Below are 21,806 nucleotides of genomic sequence, written 5' to 3' on the forward strand. Positions count from 1 at the left end.
GCGCGGAAGCATTGTTCTGATGAAAGAGCACTCTTTTTGTCAACATCCCGACGTGTTTCAATTTGATGATCTCCATCAAATGCATTAATTGAGCAGCATAATACGCTCCGCTCCCTGTTTCATTTTTTTAAAGTATTCAACCAGGATAGCACTCCTCGAATCCCAAAAAACAGGGACAATCGCTTGCCAGCTAGGTGACTGTCTTGAACTTCTTGGGCGTGTATGAGGAATGTTGTTTCCACTATTTCGACTGAATCTAGGATGCGTGATGAAAGTGATAATCCTATGTCTCAAAACGTTTGAGAAACGTCACAGGATTTGCCTCAAAAATGCCCCCAAGTTTACGGCGAACATGACATGTCTGTGGTGTTTGTTTTCTGCTGTCAACATTGTTGGAAGCCATCGACATAAGACCTTGTGCATGACAAGTACAATTCTTACGATGTGGCCAAGGCGTTACTGAGATATTTTCATTCTCTCAGCTATGTAGCGTTCTGCCATTGTGATATCCTGGCTTGCAGTGACACTTCCCCGCGTACTGGCCGTTAACAGTCTTCCACTACGAGGTGCACCTTGGACAGAGGTGTTGTCCCGCTTGAATTCCGTTAGCCACTTTTTCACAGAGGAATAGGAGGGGGGTTCTCTACTGATGTTTCCATCTTGTCATTATGGATCTCACGTGCACTCATGCCCTTTTACAGCAGGTATTCGATGACCACAAGCTTGCGTTCTTCGTCCATTTTTCAAACTGTATACGCCTTCGACACTCCAGACTCCAACATCCGAAACAAAAAACACATGAATGAAAAATGTGGTATGTAATCTACCAAAAGAATGTACTATTAGTTGCTAAACTGACATTCGACTAGTACAAGGATTTCATGGGTTGTTTTCAGTGCTGTGTCATATTTTTCTCGCGGTGTCATATGTCTCAGTTCATCGTCATCCACTTCGTCTTTTCTTGTTTTCAATTTCGTTTCTTTTGTATAGACCACCCATACATTCCTTCGGCTTTTCGGCGTTCCTCTCTTTGGGTAGGGTATGGGCATCATGTCTGACTCTTGATATTCATTCAGCTGATTCTCTAATCTCTAACAGTTTCTTTAATTTTACAATATACGGAATATATCTTTCCCATAGTCACCTATGTTACAAAGTTTTGCATTTCTCTCTAGTCATTTCTTCTTTACATTTTGCATTTCCCGCAAATTTTTTGATATTTGTATTCTGTTTTGCTGCTTTATTTAATACATTTTTGTATATTATCCATTCGTTAGTTAAATTCAGTATCCTGCATGTAGTCCAAGGATGTCCTCTGGGCCTTGTCATCACACCTATTTATCATCTGCTGCCCTCACTATTTCTCATCTCAAAGCTATTCATTCGTATTCTGTTTGTATTAATTTTTCATATTTCAATCAGTCGTTTCCTACTGCTTGAAATCCCACACACTGAGTTGTTATTTCAGTATATCCACGTCCGCTCCTTAACCTCTTACATTTCTAAAATAGAATTAAAAATCGTCTTGACCGCCATAAAATTTTTATTGGCAGTGGTAACTGGCTTCGGTCAAATTCTGACGGTCTACAGGCCGTATTACACTTAAATATATGTGTAATACGGATTTAGAGAGACATTTAATAATAACTCTGAAATATAAAACACATAAAATATAACCAAAGTTGAAAGAAGTTATACCCATTACGGCACGTGGTGGCGTTGGAGCGGATATCGTGGACCAACGAACTTCAGCTGCTGAAGAGAGTAACGGAGCTGTTGCTGAAGTACACGTGTAAGTGTCGATACGCACGTTTCAGCGGAAGATGAACTCAAAGCTGCGGCAGGAGCACTGCCATGCTCGAAAGAAAGGTAGAAATGGATGTCAGGTGCCACAGAGAAATGTGACAAAGTACGAACAAGTAAAATAAGTTTACATTATCTATGTTACATGCAAGGCAGCATTGCGACAGAAAACTGTAGTAAAAATGTCGTCGACCTATCATGGCTACCAGAACCAAAGAACAAAAGCAATCAAACCTATAAAATAATTGTTTACAGTTACGAAACACGTAACAGTCACGAAGAATTCGATAAAAGTAATAACAAGCATCAAACTGCCATTAAACTCTCATAAAACGTCACGGAACCATCTAGGGAGCCATAAATAAAAAAATATAAGCAGTCAAAACTGTAAAAGATAGTGAAATACCTGGGCTAGCAGGAAATAGAGGATTAGGTTGTGGAAAGGGGCCAAAATGAGTTCCTGTCAGTTGCACTCAACATACAAACTTTATTTATCAACACACAATATTACAACAAGGATGCAAAACACTCAAAACCTTTATCGACCTCCGTTGATTATCTTTGGATCGGCTGAAGGCCACATTCAAAATCCAAGACACAAGGCTTAAGCAAAATTGAAATACAACGTTCTTCTGGAGGGGTCACCCAAGAATATTTTCAAAATCTTCAATCTAATCGGCTGAAGGCCTTAGCAATTTAATTTTAATGGAACTAGGCTGGAGTACGCATATTAAGTAATAAGAGGAGTTTCAATGAAACGGCAGAGGGCCTTATCTTAAAACATTTCATGCAAATTGGGCTGAAGGCCGCATTAAAAAGCATAACAATCTTATGTCTTAAGCGCAAGAGAAGAAGATGAATTTCAGAGATATTAAAACTCGGCTGAAAGCCGCTCACCAACAAATAATTTAATGGCTTAAGCCCTAGAAGAAGAGTTTCAATTTTAAAGATCAGAAATCCGTATCTTAAAACATTTCATATAAAATAAAGAATAACAATCGCATGCCTTAAGGGCACGGCAAGGACATTAATTTAAGAGATATTAATGCTCGGCTGAAGGCCACATATCAACAAAATATGTTTAACTGCTTAAGGTTTAGAAAGAGTTTCAATCTAGAAGGCAAAAGGCCTTATCTTAAAACCTCTCCAATAAAATTCGGCTGAAGGCCCCACATAAAAATATAACAATCTCATGCCTTAAAGGCAAGACAAGAACATTAATTTAAGAGATATTGATACTCAGCTAAAAGCCACACATCAACCAAATAACTAAAATCGAAACAGGGAAATTACTACATAACACACAAGGAACGGCTCTCAGAAGTCTCCAAGGGTCGGCCTGGGATTGTAACACTAACGCCCATTCAGGTGGGACAGGCAACCTGCCCAACGACTTCTTAATCTGGAGGTAACCCAACCGACAGACAGCCGAACGACCAATAAACTAAATCAGTTCCACTCCATACAACCAGCAAAACGACCACAAGATTTCAGTACACGACACACAGAATATTGGTGTCCTCAACGACCAACAACACCTCAGCTGTCGAACTACACGCTGCACTGGACAGCAACAACACGACGAGGAAAATACACTGCCTAAAATTACGTCAACGACCAGGGCTGGTAACCGGAACATCAACAGCCACAAGGCAGAAGATACCGCTGGTGAACTTCCATAACAGGGAACAATTAAATTAAGTTAAATTTCACAGGAAGACGGCTGGAATCTTAGCCGACTCAAATACAAACACGTTGTTTCTCCCGGGAATGTTCCAAAAGCGACAACCAGGATCAAACGAAGAAATGTAAACAGTTGAGGCTCGAGAGTAAGTTAAGTGAGGACTCGACTTGCATGTTCAACATCAGTGGGTGACGAACTTCGTAGCACTCGCAAGGAGCACCTCACACTCCAACCGCGCGTGCACGCCGTCAGCGGCTCCAGCCCGACTCTGCGCGACTGGGTCTTGCTTGCTGCTCCACTCCAACCGACCGACTGGACTGCTGGTCCGTCCGCGACTGCTGCTCCGTCGCGACTGCACTGCTGGTGCGTCTGCCACTCCCTGACTAACCAACACACGACGACCCGATAATACAATAGGTCACTCCAGAGATGGTACGATAGTGAGCTTTTCGATACGCACTGCTGCTGCCACTCACAGGCAAGTAAAGCAGGAAGTTAGTGACGCCAGTAAATGGAATAAGAAAACGAGGCGGCACTACTATAATAGAAGATGACAAACAATGGGATGAATATGAGCAGTACATGGCTCAGATAGTGTACAGTTTTGGTTTACAGCTACGTAACACATTTTAGTCACGAAAAATTTAGATAAAAACAGTTACAAGCACCGAATAAATATTCTTATTTGAAAAATAAAAAGAAGAATAAAATAAGAGCATGGAAATGAAATGATCGTGTGGCATTGAGGGCCGGGAGGCGCATCCAGGGAAGTTCGGCCGCCTGGTTGCATGCCTTATTTCAGGTGACGCCATACTGCGCGACTTGCACGTCGGTGACGACACAACATCAAACCTACGAGTGGAGAAAATCTCCGACCCGTGAGAGAATCGAACCCGGGCCCACTGCGTGTGAGGCAAACACATTACCACTCAGCTATGCAGGTGGGCAACAAAAACGAGAAAACATTCTATAGCAAGTCTTCAAAAAGATCATTAAAACATTTCTATCTAAAGTCTGATTGTTCGTTGAGTAAGGCGAAGATTTGTTTTTATAATGACCATAAATTTATATGTTTTCCAATCTGCAATCTGTTAAGTAAAAAATCTTTCAGCTCATTGTGGAGAACTTTCAGTTTGTTGTAATAGATTGTTCATAGTGGTTATGGTGTGTAAAGAGTTGCCTAAGTATCCATTTATTAGGAGAAGCTGCTGAAGTATGTTCCTTATAACGAATAGTGAAATTTCGAACTGTTTGGCGAATGTACTGCGGTCACACAATATTTTTCAAACACGGAAATATCAGTATATATCAGTTCAACTTTCAGTTGTATGTTTCAGCCTCTTCTGCTGCCTGTATCGTCGAGGCACGTTCTAGTAAGTCACCCACACCGCGGCAAGATCCATAGTTCGTGATGGATATAACTTTAAAATGAGAAAACTTTGGGGGTCCAAAGAGGTAGGTGGACACTCGCTTCCACAGTGCCTGTCTTCTAATGGAATGGGAATGAGGGAAATGACGCAGCTAAACCGTTCGTTGGTATAGTCTCCTGAAACGGAGTTCTTAGTCGGATTGGATAAGGACAGGGAGGCTGCAATAAGAAATCGGCATTGGCATTCTTGGAGGAACCATTGGAAACAGAATGACTTAGTCAGGGACTGAAATACTGCTCCTACCAAAATTGTATCTAATGTCTTTCGTAGAAGAAATTTTAAGTACGTAATCGAAATGGAAAAATGATGCAGCATGCTGAAAAGGAGGGTCACAATAAGCACCATGATGGGCACGGCACTATCCGATCAGTATCGTGGTGGGTGCTGCTTCGTCCAGCTAGAAATTTCTTGCGGCAGTGCCGAGCGGGGCAACTGGGAGATGTAAAGAGCGCCGTTTCCCTCCCCTTTTTCCGAGGTGGACAGATACGCGCAAACGGTCAAGTTGTCTTCCATTGGAGTTTCTCGACAGAAATCGGCAGATTAGGGTGTCACAGCGTGCATAACTGCATTGGTGGGAGGGGCACTACCTGATCTGAGGCTAAGGTCTCCTGATGTCGACGATGCAGCCGTAGAACCAGGGCGGGTTTAAGTCCCAGGTGACACAAGCGGCAACTTGTGGTGCGAATCCGAGAGGAAAAATTTGTATACAGGATGTATCATAATCAGCCGCAAAAACTGACAAGGGGGAAAGATACAATAATAGGAGCTAAAATGTTCCACTAAACATTGGTCCGCCACTCAGTTCAGTTTAATATATTTTCCTAGTTAGTATATGTGTATTTGAATGCTTCAAAATGGCTCTGAGCACTATGGGACTTACCATCTGAGGTCATTAATCCCCTAGAACTCAGAACTACTTAAACCTAACTAACCTAAGGACATCACACACATCCATTCACGAGGCAGGATTCGAACCTGCTATCATAGCAGTTGCGTGGTTCCAGACTGAAGCGCCTAGAACCGCTCGTCCACCCCGGTCGGCGTGTATTTAAAATTTATATGTTAGTTTCTGTTGCAGTTTTGTAGATATAGAAAAAACCTATCTTTACTTTATGGTTTTGGAAATATTTGCAGCCTTCTGTGATACATTGTCAGTGTATAGGATGTTAGATATACATTTGTTTTTGTCTTTTTCTTTCGTAGTGTGGTTTGGGTCTTTCTTCACTTTAAACACTACTGTGTCAAATATGAAAGCTGTATAATAATTTACAGCTGCAATCTGTTTCACTATGTTTATTTCCTGTTTTGTGTTGTGTTTTTTTTCTTTTTCTTTTTGGTTCAAAGGTATTTTTGATGCACTTTGTAGCAATGAACTGTAGGGTGACTGTTTATGGATTTTAGGATAACGTAAGGTTTCAGGGTTGTGATGTCGATCATTCCATTTTTCCTAAAAATTTTGAATGCACGTCGGCTGTTGTGTCTTGTGATAATTAGGTCCAAGTAACTGATGGTTTTAACTTGTTCGTATTCCACTGTAAATGCAATTTTCACACATAAACTACTGAAGTAATTTATAATGTCTGCAATGTCTTTGGCATCGCCTTTCACTTCCAGTAGCGTCTCATCTGCCTATCTCACATAAAATTCAATTTTCTTTATGTAGGGTTCTTGGCTGTTAAATAATTTTTTCTCCAAATCATTTATGAATGTATCATCTGTGGTACCAGATATACTGTAGCACCCCACCCGTCACTTATCTGGTTTTGGCGTGTGTTCACCCCAGCTAATTGACTAACAGATCAACAGAGAGTGGAAAACTGCCGCAATATCGGATAACGCAAAGATTGAACTGTGGTGGCACTGTTGACATTAATTGATTCAGAGTTGATCACTTTTAATTAAAAAGGGGTACACATTGATGTTATATTCAGCTATTGACCACCAGATGCAATTAATTAAGAAAGTGACTTGGGATTTCAATTACTTGATTGAAAACAGATGCAGTCGATTAGCACAAATTTATTTTAACTCACGACCTTCAACCGTCACATTACATGACTCTCCTACCAGGCAGTGGTAATAAATTGCGTTTGCGTGGAGTAAAGCGCGATAAATCAAAAGTAATTCCTATCGAGTGACCCAGGTGTAATGCGAAGTGCGAGAAGAATTCTACAATACACGCCCCATGACACCCTCGTGGAAACTATGCCGACGTGATCCAACAAATTAATCAGTGGCCGGAGCGGGCGCAATGTCACCGAATACAGCGTGGCGGAGCAGCGTCATTGTGTGGACGTCGGCCGACCTCATGGTGCTGCAAGGCTGCGCTCATCTATTCACTCCTAGCTATCTTGCTCAGTACATAGCTGAACCAAAACTTCCTGTCTCCAAGCTCAATCGTTCCATTTGCTAAGTCCTAAACTACAGAGATGCTCACTCTTTCTCAGGCAAGCTGAGTAAAGAACGCCACATCCGCACTCTAGGCAAGCTGGGAACAGAAGACCTCTACCGAGACTTCTGCCAGTCTGCTCTTCGCCTCAGTTTCCCCTCCAGCAAAATCACTTACGCCAATTGCGGCGCAAGTCGCGTTAATTATGCGTCGCTTCCCAGCGCCGACCTATGCCTGCTCTGGGAAGTGAACAAATTCCCACAAAATTTCCCTTCCACTCAACTTCTTCTATTTAGCTCCCCCAAGTCCACTCATCAAGGTTAGCGTCTGCACAAACACCAAGTTTTCCGGAATTCTGACTCCCAGGAGAGTACTTCAAATGCCTTGGTCCTACGTTCCATCGGAGGCCGGCGTGTTTCATGCTGTCGCTCTTCACCTGATTTACTTCATACTCTGCTGACCGTGAATTCAGCGTGACTTTGCTATAGTCACGAACAGGCATATTTTGGCCTCTGTTGACTGCTCCACCGTAGCTTTGCGCAGCTTACTCGCATGTTTCACTGAAAACTGGACGACGGACATTTATCAACAGCCGTGCAATTTCTCTGTCTGCTTCCCGTTACACCAGCATGGGGTCAACCACCCACTCACTGTCACTCATCTTAAGGGAGCTGGAGGCCGCACCCCGTTACCGATTTCTCAGAGCTTGAGCTGCCCTAAGCTGCCTATTGTCACTTCCCTTCGCCGCTCCCCAGCTGGCCACAGTCAACTCTGTATACTTTCCTGGGATCAACTAGCTTCCAGTAAATAGACACGTTTCCACAAAGTTTTCATGACATGTGAATTACTTTAAAACCATCACCCGACATTAATTATTCCAATTCGTTCATACTATACCCTCTACAAGATGCATTGTGCCTTGTCAGTCATTTTCGTTCAGCTCTACTGTTCACTCAACGTGAGTTAGGTGATCTTTAATGACTTCATGTAAGGCGCATAGTTCTTGCCATCTTACAATACGTGATCCCATCTGGCTGCTTGTAAATGTTGCCATTAAATGTAAAATAGTTGTAAACCTAAGTTACCAGTAACAAGCAATGACTTTACAGTGCATGGCACTTATGAAGGGTTGATGTAACGCAAAGTTCAAATACTGATTTTGTTAAGGAAGCGTTGCACAAACATTCATTTTGAAAAGATAGATTAAAAATAATAAACCATTGCAAAAGAAATTCCGAAATTCAGAAGGTGTAAATATAGACTCCGAACTCTTCTAGGGCACGAGCTATCCTATCTCACCACAATAGCTGTGACTCTCCATGTACGACGACCAAATAGACTGACCGAGCTCCAGAAGAACTAGTGCTGCCAAATGACCTCACTTCTGCCTGGCTGGACAGTGCTCCCTTCCCTCATTTGTTCAATACGCTAATGGCCAGTACCAGCCTAAGAAGTTCGTGCACGCCTTCCACATTACTTGATGCGGATGGGGCGCTACTCCGTGGCGTCTGCTCTCGCTGTCTGGCTGCTTTTCAGCCACTGTTGGCACCTCTGGCAGATGTCGGGTTACAGCTCATATACTAGACTTAAGCACGTAAGGCCTGAGCCATTTCCTACTCAAATCTGATGCTCTTTCGTCGGTTTAAATTAGTAGCAAATCGAGAAACTTGGCTCTATTAATAAAACCAGATGATCTTTTGTGTATTATGCTCTTTCAAATGTTGTATATAAAATCCTTTATCAAGAAAATCTGAAATAGTTTTAGTTGTTGGGTGTCTGTAGTTTAGACTGTCGATGTAGCACTTCGGATATAGCTGTAAATTGGAAGTTCAGGAGTGTCCAGTATCTTGTTATATCCACGAAACAAAACATACTGCCTTCTGAGTTCAGGTGCAGAGAGATATGGCTTAGCGTTAGGAGCCAGTAGATTGGCGTAATTTTTAGACGGGTTGTAAGTGTTCACATGGTTCTGTTGAGTGGTGCGTGGAGTTTGGTAATAAGCATGCTGCTTAGCTACATTAGCTGTGCTGTACACTAATCCCAGTGCAGAACAGCGGAGAGTTGCAGCTATCAAGCCAATAGGTACCTCGCAGTTTTTGGAATCTACATCTAAAGCCGTACTCTACAAACCACTTTGAAGTGCGTGGCAGAGGGTACTTCCCATCGTGACAGTTATTATGGCGTTTTTCGGCTCATGTAGGGAGCGTGGGGAAAATGCCTAAACGCCTCTGTGTATGCAGATCTAATTTTGTCTTCGCCATCTTTATGGGAGCCATACTTGGGAGGCTGTAGTATATTCTTAAAGTTAGTGCTCCAAGTTTACTAAGTAGGCATTCAGGGAATAGAATTCGTCTGCCTTCAGGCGTTTGGTTTGCTGTCCTTTTCTTTATACGTTAAATGTGTCCTGCCAATCGTATTTGGTCCGGGTCTTATATACTGGAGCAATACTCTAGGATGGGTCGCAGCAGTGTTTTGTAAGCAATCTCCTTTGCAGACTGCTCGCATTACCCAATGGACGGAAATCTGTCAACCGCTTTACAAACGACTGAGCGTAAGTGAGTGTTCCATTTCATATCCCTACAAAACGTTACACCGAGGTATTTGTATGAGTTGACTAATTCCAACTATGACTCGTTGAGACTGTAGTCAAAGTACGCTACAGCAGGCCGCTGAGGAACACAGAATAAAATCCTACCTTTAATATAGCAACTACTGTTACAATGTACGTCAGGGTTGGCCACGAGATGCCAGACTTCATGCTTGTCCGATGCACGAGTTGCTTGCGGGTCCAGGCTCGGCCTGTCTCGGCTTTGCTCGGTCCTTTTCGAAAGTACCCAGCAAGTGAGGCATTTCATTTGGCACTGCGGTGGGCAGTTTTTGGTCGGCACAAATCTCTTCAGTACAGCAGCGTCGTGGTGTGAGCGCTGTTTACCCTTCGCTATTTATTTCTGGTATGTACGTTTAACAGGTCCAGTAGCAGTTTCCACAAAAATAGACAGCCTGGCGATTTATCGTCACAAGCCTATAAAAATGAATGAGAACGAGAGAAAAAAAGAATGCAGGTAGCATAACAGATAGGTACCGCAAATTTGAAATTGAATGACATTACATCACCATGCAGAAATTAACTCAGGATGTAGCTGACGATGTAAAGGCCAAGAATTTCAATGACTGACAGACTGCATGGGGGCTTAATTAAAATATGAAATGCAAATAATTTTAATTTCTGCTTTAGTAGCTGTTTGTCCGATTACGAAGTCTCGTAACGGTTGGCCCTGACTGTTATTATTACGCAATCTGACTGCTTAGACAATAACAAAGAATGAAATGGAAATTTTCATTAACACAATTAATTAATTAAGTCCCCAGCAACTATAAAAACCTACGAAACCAAAGCACAACTGTAACTGTTCTGTGTGTGGAAGTATGACTCAACGTACGCATCTGGCACGGTTCTTCTTCAATAACACAAGAAATTTTAAATATCATTTATACTGAATTAATTAAAGAAAATAAAAATACCATAATTACTCAAGAAAACCAGAATTACACTCTAATACAAGAACACAAGCCAGATGCTTTGTTGACTGAACCTGTAATGACGCATTATTTAAAACATAGAAATAATGAAAAATAAATCAAGTTTCGTTACCTTCATATATTGACCAAAATCACTCTAATCATTACAATATATCTCCACAGCGACTCGCTATTACCACATCTCAACAAGAACTTTTCAGTATCACATCTCAGCAAGCACTCCCTACTAGCACATCTGAACACGAACTGACTACTACGAGTCCTCGACAAGCACTGCCCACTACGAGTTCTCAATAATCACTGCCAGTGGAGGCGGCGGAACAATGCTCTCTAGCGATCTCTGGCGCTGTGGCTCAGTGTAGCCACCTTTCATATGCCCTTCCTCCACAGCTAGAATTTGATGGTATTTTTGCCAGCATTGGTGGTGAAAATACCACCAAATTCGTCAAAAAAATACAGACAAAAATAAAAGATAATATTAATACGTAAATATCATATAACTAGATAAAATTTTGGCTTTGCACTGACCTTTCAATAACCTATTATATAGAATACAGTAAGCAATACAAATTCTTTCATACATGTGACTTTACATAATAGTTTACACAAGTATTATGTGGTTAAACAATCCAATCAATAGCGTCAGCAATGACGAATATGTGCAGGTAAGAGTCTCATAACTTTTCACAACCAGTAATACACAAAAAATCAGTTTATACAAATATTCACATAAACGCTTTCCATAGCTCAAGAATAAGCAGTTGACAGTTCCAGCAGTAGCACCCAGCAATGGTCAACAGGTGCAAAAACCAACAAGTAACATTTTTTCAATAGAAACAGTCCATCAGTGGCACCCAGTAATGTTGAATAGGTGCAGACACCAACAAGTAACACCATTTCAGTATAAGCAGTTCCATTAGTGGCACCAGCAATGTTGAGCAGGTGCACACAGCAACAGGTGACATCTTTTCAGTAGAAGCAGTCCATCAGTGGCACCCAGCAATGTTGAGCAGGTGCAGACACCAACAAGTAACACCATTTCAGTATAAGCAGTTCCATTAGTGGCACCAGCAATGTTGAGCAGGTGCACACAGCAACAGGTGACATCTTTTCAGTAGAAGCAGTCCATCAGTGGCACCCAGCAATGTTGAGCAGGTGCAGACACCAACAAGTAACACCATTTCAGTAGAAGCAGTCCATCAGTGGCACCCAGCAATGTTGAGCAGGTGCAGACACCAACAAGTAACACCATTTCAGTAGAAGCAGTCCATCAGTGGCACCCAGTAATGTTGACCAGGTGCAGACAGCAAGAAGCAACATCATTTCAGTAGAAGCAGTCCATCAGTGGTACCCAGCAATGTTGAGCAGGTACACACAGCAACAAGTCACATTTCTCAGCAGAAGCAGTTCCATAAAATTCAGTATCACTGATCACACTGTTCATCAGAGTTTATAAGCAGAAATTAAACATGTCCTAGTGGCACCAATCATGTAGAAAAGGTACAAGTAACGGTCCATAATTTTTACAATCACTGATCACACAGTTCATCAGCAGAAATTAAACATGACTAAATGTCACACATCATGTTGAAAAGTGCAGCACCATCACTAATCAGACAGTTCAGGCATGAACAATAGTTTGAATACACATACAATGCTTTTACACTAAACATACAAATCATAACAAACACACAAATGATATCAGATACTTGTCCTATTAACTATTACAATACACAAATACCAGTAAACCTATAACATTTATGGGTGTCAGTGCAAGCCACTACCAACAAATAAAATAATATTTAGGACATAGGTGGGTAGGATTAGGAAAGGAAAACACACAAAACACACTCATTCATCTTTCATCCACATTAAGTACTACTGTGTAATTGAATAGTGTTAACTGTGTAAATGTAACTCTGTCCAAGATTTGATGTTCATCATGTGTACCAAGTAGTAGTGGCAGCAATGTATAACAGTCAATAATAGTTAAGTCAACGTCATAGTCATCATGTCTAGACCAATGTTTGCCAAGCCAGATCAAAATGTACGGTTGCTGAACAACTGTCAGTGAGCCAAGATATGCACATGCTTCCTCTCTCAAAAAAAAGTATATACTGCTTAGTGATTTGACAAAGTGTGTGTGTAGACAATCTTCCTTCTACTTGAGTGTTCTAGTCTGCCATCTTCATCCTCCTTGTTCCATATGGACCAACAAAAAAAAATATGCTCCTCACTTACTTTACCTCTTATCCACCAAAACTCCAATAATCATCAGCATAATCTCAATACTTCACTAATACCTCTTCAATACGTTGATACATATAAACCTTATCATCAATATCATTTACCTTACCTCTTGTCCACGAAAACTCCAATAATCATCACTTAATCTTAATACTTCAATAATACCTCTTCACTACGTCGATATATATAAACCTCAGCAGCAATATCATTTCACTTCCATAACAACTCTTTCCTCTAGTCAGTCTCCTCGAACAAGTACAGACAAAATCCTAGTGCAAACTTCAATTCATCATCCAATACAATCCGAAGACACAGTGTCCACACACAACCTCTGTGTAATCCATCTGACCCAAATTTTCTACTCATTATAAATTATAAGATACATTTTGGTTCCTTGTCCATCATTAAATAAAAGAAATGCATACATGACCTCTAACAGACTTAGTTCGAATAACTCTCAGTAATTAAGTACGATTACGGAGTGTGAATAATCATAATATTTCACAGTGTGTACACCACTTCAAAAATTATGGCAAACCTAAGCAAACATGTGGAGTATTTTTTGTGTCGAGTGTCACTTCCTATTTCAATTGCTCACGAAGAATGCAGTGTAATAACTGTCAATGGGCTAACCTAGTGTTGGTATGTCATGTCGTTAGCTTCCTTCCTATTAGCATAAATTTATACAGCTTCCATAAAACCTCCAGCTCATGTGACTTCTATGAAGTTTCTCGTACTAATGTCGTTCGTGGAATTATATCAGTTCATTTTCTTATCTTAAAAATATCAGGCACTGAGCGTAAGCAAAACATGCAATAGCGAGTAAATATACCAGTAGAGAACAGAATGTCAACAAGTGGATGCAGCACAATCCCTATAACGAGGCTCTGCCAAGCGAACAATCTATAATTAACACCATGGTGTGACCTAAACTCCATGTTCGTACACAGCATATCAGTATTCTATATACCAAATTAAAGAGTAGTTATGACTACAAAACAGAGGTGTGTAAATATGCAATCCATACGCACAGCAGCAAACATATATATTACGTAATAAACAAGTCATTAGCATCATTCAGCATAAGCAAATAAATGTTCTTATGTAATCTTAATAAGTAAACATGAAGGCGCAAGCAGATAAATCACAAAGTGTAACCTACATACCTAATTACAGTCAGCACAATTAATCAGGTGACAATTATAATTTAAATAAATAAGCACAGCAGGCACATAATAAAAAAATATGACATCAGTGAAAAGGCAGTGCAGCCAAGCGATGCATAATATACACAAGTAACAACCCTATTCATTAATAAAACATTGTCAAAATCATAAATGTACACAAGCACGTCGCTTCACAAGTAAATTCATAGAACATGAAATTTAGCACAAAGTATGAATCACGTAATCGCGAGCAGCAAATCACATCTAAAATACGTACCTAAGTGGAATTATGTTACCTGAAAAATAAACTCAATTAACAGTTACCTTTTTAGTTTATTACTTTTTTTTTCAAAATTACATTCTTCCTGAAATTTTCTCCATAGCGATTCGTCTTAACGTCGGACACGCACAGAATTTACCTGAAGGTCTTAAATATTTTATACAACCATATCCTGAAAACTACTGAACGTTAATAACATAATTTATCAAGTCACTATAGCTTTATACTGAATTTAATCCGAGAAATTAGACTGTGTATTTGTTTACGTCTGTCAGTGCATTCGCACTGAGCGCTCGATCAGCTGTAGGCGCGTGACGTAGGAAGTGATTGTTTGCGGTCAACGACAGCCTTGTGCGGCGCGCAGACTTGACTGTTGCTTTGAGTATGTGCCGCCGCCAAAACACAGCGCGGTATCCTCGTACTCTCTCCATGTTTACGTAAACTGTTGGTTTCTCACAAGTATGTCATTCCACAAAAATTTTAACGTTGCCTGTTGACATAATTTGCATTTGGCAAGAACAGATCGAATACGTTTTTCCATATTACTGAAGTAGCAATTTTCTCGTAATTTATGAAAGCATTTTCTGGGACCAAAATGTGCATAACTGAAATGTGTAAACGGGGTGTGGCCAAATCATCCAATCTAACAAAGCGTCTAAGAAAATTACAGACACCAAGGAAACTACGAACAGCACGTTTTGTGGTAGGAACAGCATAATTACGAATAGCGTCTAGTTTCTCTGGATCAGGAAGAATACCTTCTGTAGAAATAATGTGACCGGGAAATTTCACCTGAGAACGACCAAATTCAGATTTTTCTAAGTTCACTGTAATGCCAACTCTTACAAAAATACGTAATAATGAATCCAAAATTTTGTTGTGCTCACTCCAAGAATGTTTAGCAATAACAATATCGTCAACATATGAAGTAATATTGTCACGAAGATAAACAGGTAAAATTTCGTTTAAATTACGAATGCTGCAGAAAATATAGTAAGTCCAAACAGTAATTTCCAAAGTCACTTTTGAGTAAAAGAGTCATATTCGGTTATTCTTTACCTACTGTCTAGATAGATTGATAGTAGAAGAGTTGTTTTTATAGATGCAAAGAATAGTGAAAGAGTAGGCAGCGGTGCAGAAAACTAAAAGGGAAAAAGCACCACTACAGCTCGGGGCCCTGTGGACGCTACGGCACATATTCACTTAATATAGTGAATCCCCTGAGGACGTTAATAGCTGCACATAAATTTCAGTTTGTGACTTAGTGGCAAATTTGGCGGAAGTGCGTACGTAAATTGATCAAGCCATGAACATGGATGTATGTCATTCTTAGAATTACGAAAGATCTGAAATTTCCGGACAGTCAAAAAGTGTTTATAGTCAAAGTTTTCGCCTCGTGGCGACAAAGACCTATCGCGTCTGTCCCAGTCCCAATGTCGATTATTGTCAAGTTCGCGCGCCTGGCGCTCTCTTGTTGCGTCCCGTAAATGAAACAAATTATTTTCTTCAAACCCCTCTGGTATCTGCGATTCTAAATTTCCTTTGCCGTCTTTTCCTACGATTTCGCCTTCAATTTGTTTGACTTGCTTTTTTAATGCCTCAAATTCCCTTTTCACGCGTTCATTAAATTTTCCCTGATTTTCAACATGCTTATTTATGTTCTGATTCTCTTCGGTTTCTGCAAATGCCAATGGTGCTGTATCATCTGAATCTCTGTCCCCATGTAAACTAAGATTTGTCAATTTATCTGAAATCTCCTCAACTCTTTCCGATAAGTCACCTATTTTTTCTTTCTGTTTATTTACGTCTTCCGTAAGTGTCGCGACTCGGGTTTCAGTGTTGACACATTTGGTAGTTAACTGTTCATATTGTTGTGTTAGATTATTTATTCTGTCATTTGGTACGGATTCCTCGATTCTCTCAAATATTTCTTTCTTATCGTGTGCACGTTGTAAATTTAACTCTGAAAATTTTTGTACTATCACGCGATCTCTTTCTTCCTGTTCTCTATCCTGTTCCCTTTGTCTAATCTCTACTGCAATTAATCTATTATTGTGAGAATTCAAAATCGGTTGTACTTCTTCTCTGATTTCTTTCTTTAACTCATCTTTCATATTTTTGAAACATGTCCCTATTCGTGAGTCTAACCGTGTTTCCATTGTTTCCAACTCTGTTTCTAAACGTGTTGCCACTGTTTTTAATTCAGATCCTAACCGAGTTTCCATTGTTCCCATCCGTGTTTCCATTTGTGAGTCTAACCGTGTTGCCAAAGTTCCCATCTCTGTTTTTAATTCAGATCGTAACTGTGATCCCAAATTTAATATTGCACTCATCAACTGTTCCGTATGATCTGGTTCGAAATTCTTTTCGCCCCTAACATTTCTCGCAAAACCAGTTTCCTTCGTCATAGCTGTAAAGCTATCTGTGTTCGATACTATTACAGAATCTTCTGTAGTTAATCTCTTATTCTGTGAATTTTCTGATTGAGAAAAATTTTGAAATGGTTCCGGACTATTTTCCCGACTTATTACATTGTTTTCCACTTCATTATCCATCATACTGTTTTCCTCTGTTGGCAAGTTCGCCATGTTAACAATTTCGTCATTCTCACTATCCATCATTTTTGCCTTTTTCATTGATCGCGTGATCATTTACAAAATATACAAAACTCGTCACTATAAAAAAAATTACACACAATGACACTTTATCATCAACAATATCATTCACACGAGATGTTTCCCTCAAACACGATCATCGAACAATTGAAATAATTGCACTAACTGTCAAACCCGTAGACAAGACAACAGAAATGAAATTTTGCAAAAAAAAAAAAATACCATTAGAAGAATGACAATTACCAAATCTACACATGCAATATAGACTACAATTACTAAACTACAAATTACTACAACAATCCTACTGTCTACTATTTCTACAATCAGAAGAATTCCAAGGGACGATCCTGGCAGGGTCGCCACGTGCATGGGGGCTTAATTAAAATATGAAATGCAAATAATTTTAATTTCTGCTTTAGTAGCTGTTTGTCCGATTACGAAGTCTCGTATCGGTTGGCCCTGACTGTTATTATTACGCAATCTGACTGCTTAGACAATAACAAAGAATGAAATGGAAATTTTCATTAACACAATTAATTAATTAAGTCCCCAGCAACTATAAAAACCTACGAAACCAAAGCACAACTGTAACTGTTCTGTGTGTGGAAGTATGACTCAACGTACGCATCTGGCACGGTTCTTCTTCAATAACACAAGAAATTTTAAATATCATTTATACTGAATTAATTAAAGAAAATAAAAATACCATAATTACTCAAGAAAACCAGAATTACACTCTAATACAAGAACACAAGCCAGATGCTTTGTTGACTGAACCTGTAATGACGCATTATTTAAAACATAGAAATAATGAAAAATAAATCAAGTTTCGTTACCTTCATATATTGACCAAAATCACTCTAATCATTACAATATATCTCCACAGCGACTCGCTATTACCACATCTCAACAAGAACTTTTCAGTATCACATCTCAGCAAGCACTCCCTACTAGCACATCTGAACACGAACTGACTACTACGAGTCCTCGACAAGCACTGCCCACTACGAGTTCTCAATAATCACTGCCAGTGGAGGCGGCGGAACAATGCTCTCTAGCGATCTCTGGCGCTGTGGCTCAGTGTAGCCACCTTTCAAGACGGCATTCATTATTCTGTAAATCTAGAAGCACTTTTTGCTATAATTGCAGGCACGGACGACGTGACGAAAGTGGTGGTAAGAGCAATAAATTTTCTAAAGTCGCACGCACTGCTGCACTTCAGTTCCAACAGTTTTCGATGGAGCTTAATTAAGAGTGTATAGTCCTTAGATATTACAACAAAGTACATTCCTTAAGTCAAGGGGCCTGCCTGGGTCCATTATTCGATTTAAGACCCGCTATTTTTAATATAATGTGCAAACTGTGGGACGGTCGTTCTCATGTTAGAAGCTGCGACGATACAGAAATAGCGGCTAGTGCATGTGTTTAGTGGAGGCAATACTGTAACTCCCTTGACGCCAGGATGTCGCCAAGTTCTTTTAGCGAGTGACAAAAACATATATTTCACGGGCACGGCTGTTTGGGCAGCTTAAAAGCCTTCTTTCAGAAATTGTAAACGGTCAGCTTGGATAGATTAGATCTCTCCGTAAATGAGGGACTGTGGTTCCATCTAGGTAGACGTTTTTCGCCGATATATGGCCATGCTCCATCCTTAATGTGAGAACGACGCCTCGCTTGTCTAAAATCTTCTTCCTTCACACAAGAAAGGTTCTTAGTATCTGATTGGCCTCTCTCAGGATGTGGAAAGCAGAGGCTTGCTCCCCCAGTGTGAGAATCCCGGTACTGTGTCTGGATTGGTTACCAGGCCAACAGAACAGCCATGAGGGAAGATTCAATGAGTAGAAGATAGTTCGATTGGTGTGTACAACGTGGAGGTGTTTCTATTATTATTATTATTATTACTTTTTTTACCGAGGGTCGGTGGAAAGTGATTGTAATTCTTTGCTTATTCGTCTTCTGGTCCTTCCCTGGTGAAGAACTTCAAGTCTTTCCCTAGTAGGTGAGACTTGTGGTCTGCAACTTGTGGTAGACTGAGAGTCAGTGATAGTTTACAACTGCACCGACAGTGGAACTGCATATTAATCGGATATATCGTGTGTCACAGATGTGAAATTATTCGTCCTGAGTCTAATGTCTGATGCTTGACAATTCCAGCATGCAGCGTCTTGCCTGTGAGTCAAATTGGTTTGGCCAGACCAACGAACGGGTACACCTTACACTAAAATCCGCCGGGATTTCAGGACTCTGAGAGGGAAGTTTTCCGCGTTGTAATAACCAGAACGCCATTCCACGTACCTTGCAAGTTTTCGTAGACGCATCAGAACATCAAACCTGCTGCCGCGCTCCGCCGCTCGCCGACACCGTGCTGTTTTCTGCTGCCGCCTGAATCAAGGTCAAAGTTTAAAGTAGCGCTGCACCGGCGTAAGGTCCTTGAATGATATACAAAGCTCCCTGTTCTCCGTGAACCATAGTTTGTGGTGTACAAGGTCGTAGTTGAATCTATTTGAATGGAACTGGGCCTCACAGTGTATTCCCGAAAGCAAAGTCAGATTGCGTTGTGAAATTGGTTAATTCAGGAGAGGATCTGTATAATTCCCACCCCAATGATGCTTTGACAATAAAGGACCATCCATTTCCTGATTTGTGTTTGTAATTTTTTTGAATGATTTATCAGCTTGTAGTTATAAAAGGATGAATAAAAATTTGTCATTATCTTTGTAAACATAAATATGCCACTGTTCTCATTTATACCCCCTCAACTATTCATCGTTTTTTTTTCTTTTTTTGAGGTAATGCATGGATACACCAGCAGTTCAAGGTTTAGTCGTACTGAATTAGTTAATATGACTATTAATTTGAGTTCTGAAAGTGACTGCAGACATAAGCAAAAAATGCCTTGAGTAAATTCACTAATTTCATAAAAAAAAAATAAGCATGTAGCTCACAATTTGAAGGTTATTGAGAAGATAATACTTTTCTTTATGCGAAGGCAGTAACATTTAACATCAGTTGGAGATATATTCTCATTACAGCAAGCGATGGCTTCCACTATGAAGGAAAAAGGAGAGCAGGAGCCCACAGTAAGCCATTGCAAGGTGAGGTACAAGTTATTTCTGATTTGATGGAGGTGTAGTTAAAAAGAAAATCGTCGCAAAAAGAGCGCCATCCATTTCCCTAAGCTCACCACCGTTAAAGAAAACACATGTTTTAAAGATTTATCGCAGTCTTGAAGGAATTACGAGGTTAGTTTTCTAAAGGTTATGAGGAGAGTGGCAATTTTACACCTGTTTTCTAGGTGTTAATAAACCGTTAGCCATTTTGGTTGAAAGCGCACCTGTGCATTTTGCAGATGGAAGAGATTGATCTGCAGTTTAAATGACAATTTCTTGTATGTTAAACTGATCATGGAGTCTACATCGTTTTTCCTCGGTAAGAGTAATGAGGCTACCGACATGATAATGTATGTTGATCAGCATACGTGTGTTAAAGACTTTTATTGATTTGAAACTAGATAAATCATATGTGACAACCTGAGTGAGACCATATGTGAAATTGTCTGTGTCTGTCCGTACGCCAACAGTCCATAACAGATAAAAGTTATATCATGGCTTTCGCGCAACGAAAATAAATAATACTGAAAATCTGTTGTGTTTGTAATCTGTGTTGTTGATAAATGTGGAATGTGAAACGAATGCGACTGCATTGCCATTTAAATGTGGCGCATTCGCAGTCCTCCTCTTCTCCCTCGCACGCTCAGACAGCACAGTACGGCGGTGGGGGAAGCGCGCGTCCAGGTGAGAGAGCTGTGGCACTCCTGCCAGCATACAGCTCGCTTGCCAAAATCTTGGCTGTCCCTGATTTACACAAAGTAAGAATTTTACCGACGTTATTCCAGAAGAATCAGCACACTGAAGGCGCGAGACATTTCGTTAGGTTTAGAGGGCTTGTATCTCTTCATCTTCGTTGATCCACTATGGACCTTGGGGCAACGGCTGGCATGTATTTCTTGATGCAATAATTTACCAACAGGCGTATGTACAGTAGAAATTTATTTTATGAACTTATGTGCTACCAGTTTCGACATTACACTGATGTCATCTTCAAGCCCCACACGTCATAGTCGTACAATCGCTATACACAGAAGGAGTCATATAACTGGATCCGTGAATCGAATCGTTATGGAACAGCTCTTGGTGGCCAGGCGACACAGACTAAGGCGGTTTGCAAACATCGATGTGTGGCGCCTGAAGATGGCATCAGTGTAATGCCGAAACTGGTAGCACATGAAGAGTTCATAAAATAAATTTATACAATACAGACGGTTGTTGGTAAATTATTGCTTCAATGAATGTCTCCAAGTCAGCCACAGTTAACATTTTCACATAGTTGATCATGAAAATGTTCTTAGACAATTTCGCCCCATTTGCAGGAACGAGCGCCGGTCGGTGTGGCCGAGCGGTTCTAGGCGCTTCAGTCTGGAATCGTACGACCGCTACGGTTGCAAGTTCGAATGCTGCCTTGGGCATGGATGTGTGTGATGTCCTTAGGTTAGTTAGGTTTAAGTAGTTCTAAGTTCTATGGGACTGATGACCTCAGATGTTAAGTCCCATAGTTCTCAGAGCCATTTGAAGCATTTGCAGGTACAAGCATTC

This window comes from Schistocerca nitens, chromosome 4, assembly GCF_023898315.1.
Source record: "Schistocerca nitens isolate TAMUIC-IGC-003100 chromosome 4, iqSchNite1.1, whole genome shotgun sequence".
NCBI classification, from domain to species: Eukaryota; Metazoa; Arthropoda; class Insecta; order Orthoptera; family Acrididae; genus Schistocerca; species Schistocerca nitens.